This window comes from Saccopteryx bilineata, chromosome X (assembly GCF_036850765.1).
Source record: "Saccopteryx bilineata isolate mSacBil1 chromosome X, mSacBil1_pri_phased_curated, whole genome shotgun sequence".
Taxonomy (NCBI): Eukaryota; Metazoa; Chordata; class Mammalia; order Chiroptera; family Emballonuridae; genus Saccopteryx; species Saccopteryx bilineata.
In genome coordinates, this window is record NC_089502.1 from 55,999,694 (window position 1) to 56,011,582 (window position 11,889).

Sequence of the window (11,889 nt, forward strand, 5' to 3'; positions counted from 1 at the left end):
AACATTGGGGGATTAGGCTGCTTACAAGCAAGGAAACGACGGTCTCCGGGCCCTGCCAGCGTCTCCTGGAGTCGGAGAACTCCGCGCTGCCTAAGGCCTCCCCTGGCTGTTCAAGCATCTGCTTAGACTGTGTTTGTTTGTCTAACTGCCAGATCCCGGGGCACTCAGATGCCAGTTTGTCTTGAAGCTCTTTTAGTATTTACCAGCTTAAAAGAGAAAAAAAAAGCATTGGAATTTAAATATGAAAACCAACAGTAAAACAAGGAAGGGTAAGGGTCCAACATCAGGGCCACGAAATCGGGAAGTATCAAACTTCTAACTGTGTACTCAAACACTTAGAAGGGAAGGTAGCAATAGAAAATTCTACACAACGAGTCAATTAACTTCACCATGGGCAGCAAATTGGAATTTTTGACGAGTCTCTAGCATAGTTTTATCAGTAATATCCACACAATGTTGTCAAATGCTAAGTCTCATGGAGAAGGGGCGAATATGGAACTCCTTCCTTTCTTCGGAGTAAACCAGCTATCTTGGGTCACTCTTTCTGGAAAAAAAAAAAAAAAAAAAAACAAAAAAACATATTCAGAATGGATGTTACAAGTAAAGCAAATTAATACCTTAAAAAAATAAGGCTTCACTTTATTTTTTTTCCTTTTTTTTTTCTTTTCTTTTTTTCTAAATGTATTCTCCTCAAGGAAACATAGCACTACTGAGTGTCTATTACATCCTATGGAGAACGTCAATCTTAGGTCACAGCGTTAAGAGCTCCTGGATTGGGTCCCATAAGCTTTCTTTGAAATGACCTATTCACTTTAAATAGTCCATGACTCAAAAGTTTCCCGATAAATTCAATTTAAAAATGCAAACAAAATAAAATAAAAGTTTTCTAGACTCAAAGGTATTCTCTGGATTACTGTTAGATAGCAGAGAGGATCTAAAGAAGGTTTGGTAGTTCACCAAAGAAAACGAAAAAAGAGTGTGTCATTCTGTCACCTGCTTCAGTGACATACACTGGTGATTCCCCAGGCCGGATAGGCCTCTAAGATGGAGGCAGGCTCTAAGGCAGAATAACTGGAAGAGGGAAGGGAGAGTTCCTAGGCCAAGCTTAGAACCTTCTTAGGAAGTCCCAAATAACTCCAGATGGCCCCCAGGGTGTCTCCTTTCAGAAACTCGGGTGACACAGTCACAATAACTGGAAAGAGAATGTTGGACATCTGGAATTTATCAGAGTTTTTTGAAAGAGATCAGTGGTGGGATTCACATAATTTAACAACAGGTTCCCTGCCCTAATGACCATTTTAAGTATAAAAAAAATGATGTACCAAAAGGTAGTTTATTATTTCATGCATTTAATACTGAATGCTTAAATAAGAACAATGAAAGAGGTACACAAAACTAGATTATGTTATAAAAAGTTTTAAAATATTAATGAAAAAATATCAAATAATACCTGACAAAAACAATAAAACTGTTATTTAAGATATTTCCAGGTTGCTTCTTGATTGCATCCTTACTTACAATTTTTTTTGTTCACCAATGGACAGAATGAACATCACTACGGGGGCTTAGAGTACGCTGTTGTGCAGAGGAACATTAAAAAAGAGTAAGGAATGTCAATCTCTGATTTCCACCTTGGGTGGCTGGCCATGTTGCCCTCCCCCCCTAGAGAGAACCGTGACGACTAGTGCCATTTTAACAACCAGTTTGCCAAACTCAACAAAAAATTAGGTATTGGTTCTGCCGGACCGGTGCGAACCAGCTGAATCCCACCACTAGAAGAAGTTTAAAAATTAAATAGCATGAGTCCGATGGTCCTTAGGTGGTGAATGGAAGAGGCCCTAGACTTAGGGAGTATCCCACCTGCCTTTGAGAAGGAAGCTTTGCTCATTGAGAATGCGCCTCTGCCTTCACTCTTAGAATGTCTGTGCTCATCTCCCGTGGCTTCCACAGAGCTTTAAGCAAGACTTTTTTCAAGTCATGTTCCCATACAGGCACACCTGGCTTTATTGCAGTCTGCTTGATTGTGCTTCACAGGTGTGCTTTACACACTGAAGGCAAGACCCTCCACCACAAAAGGATCACAATGCGCTTTATTGTGATGCTTGCTTTATTATGTGGTCTCAAACCAAACCTGCACCATCTCTGAGGTCTGCCTGTAGTTCCGTTTACAAGAAGGTGAGCTCAGTTTTGACTGTTACTTTAACTCTAAGTCTTGACCTTCAGGCCACCTGGAAACTTCTAAAAAGCAAAGTTTTAAATTGCCAAGTCCAAACTTCTGTATTTTATAGACAAAGCACTGTGGTAAAGAAAAGGGGAGTGGCTTGGTCAAGGTCACAGAGCTAGTTCACAACAGGGTCTGGGCTTGGAACCAGATGCCTTAAGTCCCCATTCAAGGTTCTCTGAAATACCCCAAAAAGCGGAATGCAGAAGCCTCACTCACCCCAACTCATGCTTAGATCATATGCCAACAAAGCCTGTTTTAATGGTTTTGAGGAGCTATAGAGAGTCCTGAGCACACAGCAGTGTGGGAATGAATTCCACAGTATTTTGTTCAAGTTGCCACTTTTGTTTTTTCACCAAGGATTTGCCTCTGGAACCCTCTCAAGGAGTTAACATTCTCTGCAGTTGTCGGTGAGTGTGTGTTTTTCATAAACAGGCAGTCCAATTCAATAGAGGAGTCAAATATGTGATTAAGAGATATCTTGAAATCAATGGGAAATTGTCTTAGCTTTGCATAAGAAGGGTGGTTTTTTTGCTGCTGTTGTCTGAGAAAGAGGCTTGTTTTCCTTAAGTCTTTTGATGCTTTATTAATTGGAATAAGGATGTTAAAAATGATATTTTCCTCAGAGGAATGGCATAGCCTTAGAACATTTCAGCTTGCTTGACACTTGAGGAGTTTAATAATATTACATATGATATTGAGATTCATATCTTCTTCTCCTCATAACCTTGATATAAAGTCCAAGTCCGGCAATGACTGTCACTGTGGTGTGGCTACAGTATGATCCTAAGAAAGTATCAGAAACAAAATGCCTTGTGAAAAAAAGGAAAGGGAATAGAGAATGGGCCCTTAGAAAATCACACATTTCTGACGCTAAACAAGAGAGAACAGTGGTTCTCAAAGTTTAGCACAGGCCTTAGAAAATGCAGATTGCTGGGCCCCTCTCCCGGGGTTTCTAACCTAATAAATTCCCAAGTGATGCTGATGGCACTAGTCCAAGGAGCACACTGTGACAATCCCTAGTGTAGATTAAAAAAAAAAAGTAAAATAAATAAAACTTCCCCTTTACAGAGTCTCTAGAGAATCCCATACTGCATTTCCTTGTCTATAAAATACAAAGGTTTGGACTGGGTGTTGTTTAACATGCATTGCTTTTTTTTTGTAATTTCTAGGTGGCATGAAGAACAAGATTTAAAGTGTTAGTCAAAACTGAGCTCGCTGTCTTGTAAATAGAGCAGATGCAAACATGTGGCCAGGAGCCAAAGGAATAAGATCCCAGGGCATGATGGACCCAGGCTCATGGTCCAGACCCCAAATGCAAGCAGTGGGTCACAAGCAGGGACCACACTTTGAGAATGACTGTAGCCAGAGGTGAATTTAACAGCGGGCACACCAGGTGTGCGCCCTAGGCTTCGACTTCTGAAGGGCCCTGCAAAACCCCAACTTTATACTTTTTTCTAATTTAAGGGGCCCAATATTTTCTTCTGCACTTCAGGCCTCAACCGTAATCTGCCTCTGACTATAAAGAGAATACAGGGTCAAAGATTCCCTTAGGAAGCCCCTAGCCTAGCAGAGGACATGGGTAAGGAAACAGATGGTTATAATACAGTGTGATAAGGTGACACACTGGGTATAGACCAGGGGTCCCCAAACTACGGCCTGTGGGCCGCATGCGGCCCCCTGAGGCCATTTATCTGGCCCCCGCCGCACTTCCAGAAGGAGCACCTCTTTCATTGGTGGTCAGTGAGAGGAGCATAGTTCCCATTGAAATCCTGGTCAGTTTGTTGATTTAAATTTACTTGTTCTTTATTTTAAATATTGTATTTGTTCCTGTTTTTTTTTTTTTTTTACTTTAAAATAAGATATGTGCAGTGTGCATAGGGATTTGTTCATAGCTTTTTTTTTTATTGTCCGGCCCTCCAATGGTCTGAGGGACAGTGAACTGGCCCCCTGTGTAAAAAGTTTGGGGACCCCTGGTATAGACTTTAGGTATGGACAATATTATACACATAGCATAAAAAATAACAGTTACTGTTTTGAGTGTTTTTTCCCCCTATATTGCAGAATATAGCCTCAAAACTGTGTTTGGTATTTTATAAAAATAAACTCATTTGATCTTGACAAAAGTTCTGAGGTTAGCACTATTATCGCCATTTTAGAGATGAAGAAACTGAGGCTCAGAGAGGTTAAGTAATGTATTCAGGGTCACACAGCTAGTATGGAACAGAGGTAAGTTTAGAATTCAATTCTGGTCTTGTGCTTTTAGCCACTACATTGTCAGAAAGGGAGTATGAGCAAGTCATTTGCATTGGAAGGACAGGGCAAGAGAAAGAGAAGAAATGAGGAAGAGGGCAGAAGAGGGGGGGAGAGATGATCAGGGAACAGTTTTGAAAGATGATGAAAAATAGAAAATAGGAAACATTTGTGTTAGGGAGGAGAGCAGGCATTCTAGATATAGGTTGTGATCACTGTGGAGGTCCTCTGTGATTGGGGTTAGAGGGTGGAGAAGATAAAGGTGAAGATAATGCGGAAGAAGAAACAAAGACATTTTTAAGGGTCCAGCACATTTTAAAGGTCCGGCATGGGGTGCCAAGGGAGATAGTACTGAAGGACCCAGGGCGGGGTCAAGGCCCTCCTGAGATGGAATCTCTGGAGTCAGACTGAATTAATGTGCATATCTGCCACTTCCAGTGGAGCCTTGGCCAGGTTCCCTGACCCCATTGGGTGTTTGTTCTTCATCTGTGATCAGGTCCTGGTCACAGAGCCTTCCGAGTTGTGGTGAGGCTTCAGTGAGGCAACGCATATAGAATCTCTAAAGTGCTTGGCTTACCACCAATGCTTAACACGCTGTAGTTGTAATGTTATAAAACTGTTCTTCCTAACTTACCATAGGCCAAGCATCATTCTAACGCAGTGGTTTGCAATGTGTGGTTTTCTAGAGCAGCAGCATCAGAATCTTCCAGGAACTTGTTAGAAACACACAGTCTTGAGCCTGATCCCAGACGTACTAAATGAGAAACTCAAGGATAGGGAGCCAGCAGTTTCAGCAACCCTTCCAGGTGGCTCTGAAGCACACCAAAATTTGAGAATCACGTTTCAAAATATTTCACATCAATTGACTTCATTTACTCTTCATAGCAACCTATATTACTTTTATTTAAGTGGGAGGAGGGGAGATAGTGAGGCAGACTTTCGCATGCACCCCGACCATGATCCACCTGGCAACCCCATCTGGGGCTGATGGTCAGATCAACTGAGCTGTTCTCAGCACTCAGGGCCACGCTTGAACCAATCAAGCCATTGTCTGCATGAGGGGAAGAGAGGAGAAGGGGAAGAGGGAAGGGGACAGAAGCAGATAGCCACTTCTCCTGTGTGCCCTGACTGGGGACCAAACCCAGGACATTCATATGTTGGGCTGACACTTTATCCACTGAACCACCGGCCAGGGCAATTATCTCTATTTTATAAATGAAGAAACTGAGGCACCAAGAAGTAGATTGCCTGTCCAAGATCATACAGCTAGTAAAGGAGCGAAACAGGATCTTGAGCCCATTTCAAAATTTTCAAAATTTCAGAAATTTCTGAGGACTTGCCTTTCTCTGTCTCTTTCACTTCCTTCCCTTGGCTGATCATAATAGGGTGTTCCCTCCTAGCTTCTTGCATTTAGTGTCCCACGTTAAAAAAGAAATTACCACCTATTGCTTTATCTACATACTTTTGGACCCATGGCTCTTAAACATCCATAATGCTTTGCATGAGGGTGGGCAGAAATGAAAGGGCAGGTGTTAAACAGGCTGTACCACTTGAGTGATTCTCTGTATTTCACTTGCTGAGGTAGATCTGATATGGAAGACACCACTGTCAACAGTGTCGACTCAGATTACAAAGGACAGTGACTGGAGGACCATTAGACAAATTACTTTGACATGCTCTAACAATTTTAAAAACTTTCATTTTCTTTTGCAAATCAAAAACAATTGAATTTCATGACTTGACCATGCTACCAAATCATCTCTGGCCAGAAAGTGCAATCCCGAGTGACTTCAGGCAATCGGACTTCTATCAATATGCCTTTAATCGGCAAGTGTATTAAGGTCTGAATAGCATGAAACGGTCTACAATCTGAAATGGGAATGGTGCCTGTTTTTTCCTTAGCAAGCATACCCAACCTTCTTTATTTCTCAGCTGTTTGATGGCTTCTTTTCAGGAATGGCTAATATGTCATTAAAAAAACACAGAGTAAGCACTTTGAGCCAGGTCAAGGATTCTGCTCATTTTGACCCCTACTAAAAGCTAGTTCCTCCTGAAAGATCATAACAAGTACTTTGCCAGCTCTGGCTCTTAAATATTCAGATGGCTCTCATTCAGGAATATACAAAAGGATAAGGGACACCCTAATGATCTTCAGGAAGTGGGTATTTGGTCAAAGCATCTTTCTAATTTGACCTTTATGGAGAGAAATTTTAAATATGTAAATGTGGAGGAAGCTATCTGATGTTATCATGAGGCAAGAGAACTACAAAGAAAGAGAAAAATTATGTTTATAATAGGTCTAAAAGAGTCATATTGTAGTCTAAAATTTATTTGAGCCTTAAATAAATATTTCAAATTATTCTACAGTGCCCTCATGATAGATTTGTAGAGAGAAGCATGGTAGTTATTGGTTCTTGTCATAAATAATGTTTTATATTAAGGTGAAATCCATGTAACAAAAAAAAATCCATGTATCATTTTAAAGTGAATAATTCAGTGGCATTTAGTACTTTAGACATTTCATGGTTTTTATTGGCCTTTTGTGTATCCTTTTTGGAGAAATGTCTTTTCAAGTCCTTTGCTCATTTTTTAATAGGGTTGTCTTTTTCGTTGTTGAGTTTGAATAATTATATATTTTGGATACTAGACTCTTATCAAATATATGATTTGTGAATATATCTCATTCTATAGTTTATCTTTTTTTAAGTGAGAGGAGGGGAGATAGTGAGACAGACTCCTACATGTGCCCCAACCAGTATCCACCCAGTAACCCCATCTGTGGCTGATGCTCAAATCAATCAAGCTATTTTTAGTGCCTGAGGCTGATGTGCTCAGACCAACTGAGCTATCCTCAGCACCTGGGTCAACACTCAAACCAATTGAGCCACTGGCCACAAAAAGGAAAGGGGAAGAGAAGGGGGAGAGGGAGGGAGAGAGAAGCAGATGGTCACTTCTCATGTGTTCCCTGACTGGGAATCAAACCTGGGACATCCATAGGCCAGGCCAACACTCTATCCACTGAGCCAACTGGCGAGGGCTTGTTATCTTTTAGTAAAAAAAAACAAAACTGTATTTTCCTCTTTTTTAATCAATCACATTATAGGATTACATTCTTCATCACTCCTCAGTGGGAGGAAAAGTGATATGCGTCACTTCTACCTGAAACCTCTAGGAGTTACGGCACTATTTGATTTAGGTAATCCCAAGTCAGTTCCCAGCAATGAGTAACACCCTAGATCATGGCTTCTCTGTCAACTTGAGTCTTGGAATGAGGGTGACATGAAACAAGGTCTACCACTTGACCCTAGATGAACAGGTATCATAAGCAAAAAAACAAACTTCTGTTGTTTTAAGTCATAGAGATTTGGGTTTTTGTTGTTGTTTTTGCTACTGAAGCATTACAGCCTTTCTTAACTAATTAAAAGGGTCAAATAAGTCCCTAACTGACTTATTACAAGTAGGGCATTTATTATACTGCACAACGCTCTCTACAACTGAAAACATGGGGACAGAAGGAAGTGGAGTGTATCTCAACTGGGTGACCTGTCTTGGCTCTGTCTCTCCTCCTGGGTTTCTGTACAGTTAACTACAAGTATTTTTAAAGGAAACCTTAGTTTGATCATGCTATTATCTTGCTCAAAATCCTTTTGTGACTTCTGAAAATCATTAACATGATTCAAAATCTTTAGCACAATCAATAAAGCTGTTCGTGATGTCACCCCTACCTACTTCTTAAGCCTAATCTCATGTCAGTCATGCTATTTCTTGAATTGTTTTTGGCTAATACACTTTTATTTTATTATTTTATTTTATTTTAGCATGAGAGAAAGACAGACAGATAGACAGGGACAGACAGACAGGAAAGGAGAGAGATGAGAAGCATTAACTCATAATTGGCACCTTAGTTGTTCATTGATTGCTTTCTCATATTTGCCTTAACAGGGTTGAGGGACCCACCATCCCTCATTGGTTAGGAGCCAATGTAGACTTGGGGTTCCATATTCAATCACAGAGATGACATTACACTAGCTTTACTACCTTTCATGAATCAGTCGTGTAGACTAGAGTCACAATTCATCTTGGGTTCCAAGCATTTTTGAATTGATGGTGGGTCCCTCAACTGAGGTGGGTCCCTCCAGTTGAGCCAAGCCAGCAACCTTGGTCTCAAGCCAGTGAACATGGGGCCATGTTTATGAGCCCACGCTCAAGCTAGCAATCCTATGCTCATTCTGGCGACCTCAGAGTTTTGAACCTGGGTCCTCAGCATCCCAGACCCATGCTCTATTCACTAAACCACTGCTTGGTTAAGCTTAAACAAGCAAACAAATAAACAACACATCCTTTGCACCAAAAATTAAAATTTTTAAAAATTGTTTCCACTTACCTCAGGACCTTTGCATTTGTTGATTTTTCCTTGGGATATTCTTTACCATTACTCTCACCAACCCTCCATCTACCTCCTACTGAGTCAACTTAGCTCATCATATAGGCATATATAATAGATATTAGCGTAATTTCTCCGGGAGAGTCTGCTTGATCTCTCACTCCAGGTTGAATATTTTTCATCTGTGCTCTCACAGCACCCAGCACTTTACCTGGCCTATCACTTCGTATTGGATCACTACATTGTGATGCATCTTAGGACTGATGTCTTGCAGCAATAGAATATAAACTTCCTGAGGGCATAGACCTTGCTTGTCTTATTCAACATTACACTGGTAGTGCCTTGAACAGTGCCTGCCCATGGTAAGAAGAATAATTACATTCCTCTTTTAGCCTTAAGTCTTTGACAGCTGAGTTAGGAGCCAATGTAGACTTGGGGTTCCATATTCAATCACAGAGATGACATTACACTAGCTTTACTACCTTTCATGAATCAGTCGTGTAGACTAGAGTCACAATTCATCTTGGGTTCCAAGCATTTTTGAATTGATGAAAAGGCTGCATCTTTCTGAGTAATTGAACTTCAAGCTTGCTGATATTGAAAGGCTTGATTTTCTTTTAACATGCCAGTTGCAAGAAATGGAGAGCGGAGTTGCCTTACTCACCTGGGGCAGCTCATGCCAGCTTAGGTCCCTGAGCTTTTTGTGAGCTTTTTGTACATATGGCTATGACTACCAATTAAGGGTGGAGTCTGCTATATAGTCCTTATGTGTGCTTTTAACAGCAAATATGCTATTCTAGTTTCACTAATTTGGGGTTTACTAATATTTCACTTACATCTTTTATATAAGAAAACATGCAAAATTATAGGATGTAGAAAGAGTTCTGAATTTTTCCCTCCTTAAAACAGTGAATTAGCCAAAACATTCAATCATGCTTGATTGCCCATCTACACTGTGCTATTTTTATTCTACATTCACAAGCATTTATCGAGCAGCCTAGCACTTAATCTTATTCTAGGTTAGACATACAAAGTAGGATAAAATATGGTCCCTTTCTTCAGCAAGTTCACCATTTGGAAAAAGAAGCCAGGTGCAACTTTCTAAGTAAATACTTTCATACCTTATATCCACATAAGGCCTTTAGCCATAAATATAGATCGATGAATCTGCTGTTACACTTAGTCCGGTAATGTGATTGATGGTTACAGATGTATAGTTTAAGGATGTTAAGTTTGTTTAAGGAAACAGATATAGAAAGCCATCTATTTAGAGACTCCTGCATAAAACAGAAGATAAAGCAGCATGAACCTGGATGGATGTGTACACTTCCCAGTTCTCCACAGTTATTTACAACTGCTGATGACAGTATGCTATAATGAATCTGTGAAGTATGAGCTGCTCATCTTTGTCAATATCAGGGATATCTCTTTTCTTTTTCTTTTTTTTTTAAATTTAAGTGAGAGGAGGGGAGATACATAGACTCCCTCATCTGCCCCAACTGTGATCCACCTGGTGACCTCCTTCTGGGGCCATGCTCACAACAGAGCTATTTTTAGCACCTGATATGGAGGTTGCACGGAGCCATCCTCAGTGCCTGGGGCTGATGCACTCAAATAAATCTAGCCATGGCTGCAGGAGAAGAAGAAGAGATAGATAGATAGATGGATAGATAGATAGATAGATAGATAGAGAGGGGGAGAAGGGGGGAGGGAGAGAGGTGGAGAAACAGATGGTCTCTTCTGTGTGCCCTGACCAAGAATCAAACCTAGGACTTTCACACTCCAGGTCAATGTTTTACCTCTAAGCCAACCAGCTAGGGCCTCATAGGTATTTCTATGCACTCCCATCTCACTCACTCCCTCTCCCATTGATTTTTTTATAGGGAACTATGGTTATTTGTCTATACGCTCACCAAATACAAGTAAAAAGATGCAAAAGTGCACCATTATATTCCTATTTACAGTGAGCATAGGTAATCTCAAGTCAATTCGCCAGGTAGAGCAACTCTTATCAAGACCATGCCTAGAAAAGGGCCTTCAGTATTGTCTAAATCAGAGGATAGCATATTTGTTTTCTATAAAAAAAAAACATAAATATTTTTAGCTTTCCAAGTTACGCATAAATAAATGTGGTTATGTTCAAATAACTTTACAGAACGAGGTGGTAGGCTGGCTTCGACCCATTGGCCACAGTTTGCAGACCCCCTGGCCCTAGTCAGGGAGATATCATTTAATTACAGTGCCCAGCTTGTGAAGCCATAGAGGACAGTGCTACCTAAAGTCTGAGATATGTTTTAGAAACAAATATTGCTAAGACAGTTGAGTTATCTTTATCCTATTCACAAAATTGGATTTAATATACAAAGTCAATATAGGCCCAACATCTTTATTGCAGTTTGTAGGGGTCAGGAAATTACATTTAAGATGAGCTCTGAAAGATAAGCAAAAATAAGCTAGGTAAAGAGATAGGCAAAAAGTATTCCAGGAGGAAGAAAAAGTGTGTACAAAGATAAGGATTAGGGAAGACGGTGGCGTCTATGGTAGACACTGTTCATTGCCTGCTCAACATCATCCATTTACCCTTTTCTTACTCTGAATAAGATTTCAATTTTTTTCCAGATGTCTAATACCATCTCTGGATATTCAAGAGAATCAGAATAGTTCAAGCTAATTGGTGTGTGGCATCCCTTTGGTGACTATTATTTTTCCAACAAAGTTGGCTCAATAAAACTTAAAGGATGCTTGACCAGGTGGTAGCACAGTAGATAGAGTATTGGCCTGGGATACTGATGACCCAGGTTTGAAATCCCAAAGTTGTTGGCTTGAGCACAGGTTCACCAGCTTGGGCCCAAAGTCACTGGTTTGAGCAAGGGGTTATTGACCCTGCTGGAGCCCCCCAGTCAAAGCACATATAAGAAATCAATCAATGAACAACTAAAGTGCTACAACTATGAGTTGATACTTCTCATTTCTCTTTCTTCTCTCTCTCTCTCAAAATAAATAAATAAATAAATAATAAATAAAATAAACC

At 40.4% G+C, this 11,889-nt stretch overlaps 1 non-coding gene across 1 annotated transcript; it reads right to left on the reverse strand.

The window, feature by feature from the left end:
* Positions 1-678: 678 nt before the first annotated feature.
* LOC136318012 (small nucleolar RNA SNORA25) lies at positions 679-805 on the reverse strand. The gene has a single exon (XR_010727988.1). It is a non-coding gene; the product is annotated as a small nucleolar RNA SNORA25 (small nucleolar RNA).
* Positions 806-11,889: the final 11,084 nt, after the last annotated feature.